A 3,515-nucleotide genomic window follows, 5' to 3' on the forward strand; every position below is an offset into this window, starting at 1 on the left:
TACTGCCCATTCTGCGCACATCATTTTCTACAAAAGCCACTTTTTGTCACACTGCCTGTGACCAATCTGTTACGCACATGGAAGGGGGCAGGGTGAAACAGGGCAGGGTAAAGCTTGGTCATTGGAGATGCTTATTAAGTTATGCAATAATGGGTTTCAAGGGCAGAGAAACCAGCGAAGGAAAATTATGGGGGTACCATTAGATCTCTCCATCCTTGGGATTTTCCAGTAGAATTTTGTTTTTAAATAGGACTTTGAAGCAGGAATTTTTAAAACCCTCTTCAGTATGAGAGTTCGGGGAGAGCTTTGGGGGGCTGAATGCCCCATAGCACCAGACGAGTTAGCCGTGTTAGTCTGTAGTCGCAAAATAGTAAAGAGTCCAGTAGCACCTTTAAGACGAACCACCTGTATTGTAGCATAAGCTGTCGAGAACCACAGGTCTCTTCATCAGATGCATCTGACGAAGAGAGCTGTGGTTCTCGAAAGCTTATGCCAAGATAAAGTTGGTTAGTCTTAAAGGTGCTACTGGACTCTTTACTATTTTGCCTCATAGCAAGCAGCCATTCAGATTTCTAGGCAGCAGTATGATTTTAAGAAGCTCGTATCTCCAATATATCTGTTTTCTTCGCCCTACTTCTGGAGCAGATATGAATGATTCTGCTATGTCACCCTGTGGTGAGATTTCCCTGCCATAAAATTTTTAAAAGCCCGGGATTTGTCATTCTGGGAGGTGTTCGAGGTGTGTGGGTGGGTGGGTGTGTGTGTGTGAGTGACCCCTAATCTGCAGATTCTCAGATTTGGCCAGCTGGTTCGTAAGGCGGCAAAGAGAAAAATGGGAAGGAGAGAAACCAGAATTGACAAGATGGCAGGAGAGCTAGGGCAGGAGTCGGAAAGACATTGAGGGTGGGAATGCATACATGCTCAGAGCCCTGGAATGGTTAGTGTAACACACACACACACACCGCTTATTTTTCATTATGACCAGGACTTGCTCGTGAATCAGTAGAGGATAGAACAATTGTATTGAGAATGGAGACAAGCATGGTCAGAAAAAAACGTCGTGGGGCACATCTGTGGCTGCCAGTCCTCTGTGGTGGAGCCTGCTGTGGACTAGAGGGAGAATTGTCAGTCTGTTTTTATAGAACAATTCCCAGGGAAGCCATGACAGGTATACAAATGGTTCCAGGATGAAGTATAGATGTATTCTCAGGGGTCATTTTGTAGAAAAAGAGCTGGAGGAACATATTAGCATATGCCACACCCCTTGCCATCACCGGAAGTGTGTCATTAGCATCACTGATTTGCATATGCCACACCCCCTGACATCACCTATCCTGGCTGTTTTGGACCCAATCCTGGCCATTCAGGGCCGAAATTGGGCCCAAAATGGCAAAAAGGGACTGAAAATGGCTGAAAAGGGGACCAAAATGGTCAGGATCGGGCTGCGGCTGAGCGGGAGAGTAATCCACCACCCGTCAGAGGTCGGATCCGGGCTGTTTCAGCCCCAATCCAGGCCGAAACGGGCCCAAAATGGCTGAGAGTCAGGTGGGCGGGGCCACCTGTCATGTGACCTCTTTGAGGAATTGCCAGAACTGCATTCTTGCACGTTCCCCTCAAAATGAGTCCCGCGTATTCCAAGTCTAGATGGCTTCTAGGCAGGGTCTTCTGGGAATCAAGGCATATGGAACTGAGAGGGACTGGCTCAGTGGCAGAGCATTTGCTTAGCATGTGGAAGGTTCCAGGTTCAATTCCCGGCATCTCCACTTGAATGGATCTGGTGGAAGGTGATGTGAAAGGTCTCTGCCCGGAAATCCTGTGCCAGTCAGAGTACACAGTACCAACCTTGATAGAGCAACGGCCTGCCTCGATAAAAGGCAGCTTTCTACGCTTTAGTGAACTGGAGCAGACAAGATTGTTACAATAAAATTTAACTGTCAGCAATCACCAGAACTTCTGTGGAGATAGTATCAGAAGTCAAGAATGTTGTGTTTTCTGTAATTTCATCTACGCGCAAAATACGATGCAGAACAGAGAATTCATCTTGAGAACTTCTTTTTGCAAAGAAAGAGAAAAAGTGCAAGTTTTCTCTGGCAAGCAATTGCCCTGGAAGGGTGTCTCGAACAAGGGCCATTTGCCTGATTTAGAGCAAAAAACCTGCAAAAATTATCTGCAGTCTTTGCTCAGACTGCTATTCAGGTCCATATCCAATGTGGTCAAACTGGCCTGCACACAAACTGAATCGAGCTTGTCCTGACTGATCATCGCGCATTTCAGCTGAACCCGAACGTGGGTAAAATTGTGGCCTCCTGTAGATACGGAACAACAGTTGCCACACGCCAGAAGCAGTCAGGTGTGATATTTTTTATATTCAGCAGAATGGAAATGTCAGGCATGTGTGCCATTTTCTTGATAGCTTTCTGACGCCGTTTTAATAAAACTTCATGACTGTAGTGATGTGACACGATGCTCCCATGAACCTTGTTCCAGCATCAAAATGGCCTCCCACTTTGGGCCACAGTGCGCTGGCTTTTTTTCTGGTGTGGTGGAAGCCAGTAGGCCGAGAGCCTGCCAAAAAAAGTTCCCTCACGTGTGTTTTTTTTCTTCAAAAGGAACAATAAGGAGGTGTGAAGGGAGCCTGTCACATAAGCTAGAGTCCGGTGTGTTAACTTCATTCGTGGGGTTGCCTCCCGCTGAATTTTGTGTCACTCTTCCTCTTTTCTAAGCAACTGGGTATAAGAAAGGCAAACCCCAGAATTGTCTCAGCTTCCTTTTTTAGAAAACAAACTCCAGAGCCACTCTGTCTTTCTCAGCGGTCGTTCCTCTTCAACACGGGGACACAAAACTCCCAACTAGGGACGAATTCAGCTGCCCTATCCACCAGCCGCAAGATGTGTATTCTTGGGGAAATGGATTAGCAAAGTGGGAAAAGCTCCCATAGGTGCCCAGCTAGGGTTGCCAGCCTCCAGGTGGTAGCTGGAGATCTCCCAGAATTAGAACTGATCTCCAGGCAACAGAGATGAGAAAATGGTTACTCTGAAGGGTGAACTCTATGGCATTATGCCCCGCTGAGGCCCCTCCCCTCCTCAAAGCACACCCTTTCTAGGCTCCACCCCCCCCTCCCAAGTCTCCTGGAATTTCCCAACCTGGACCTGGCAACCCTATTCCCAGTGCATCCAACTTTGCGTCCTAAGGATGCGCCTTTGAACCTTTCCACTTTTGGGGAAGTCTTTCTGTGGGGAGTTGTCAGCTGTGGAATTCCCAAACATGATACACATCTTTGGTGTAACAAAGGATTTTGGATCTGCTTCCGCGTGGGGATCCCCCCCCCCTTGTAAAGTACTTTATCTCTGCCTTGAAAGGGCCTTTCCTTGATACAGCTTGGAGAAGGGAAAAGGGGGTTCTGTACTTTGCATAGGCATGAAAAGCGTTAGGGATTTTTTGTTCAATCCCTCCATTTCCAAATTATATTTCCCTTACCGCCAACTCCCTCAAGTAATCAAGACACCAAATAGTGA

The sequence above is a fragment of the Eublepharis macularius genome, chromosome 1 (assembly GCF_028583425.1).
Source record: "Eublepharis macularius isolate TG4126 chromosome 1, MPM_Emac_v1.0, whole genome shotgun sequence".
Lineage (NCBI taxonomy): Eukaryota > Metazoa > Chordata > Lepidosauria > Squamata > Eublepharidae > Eublepharis > Eublepharis macularius.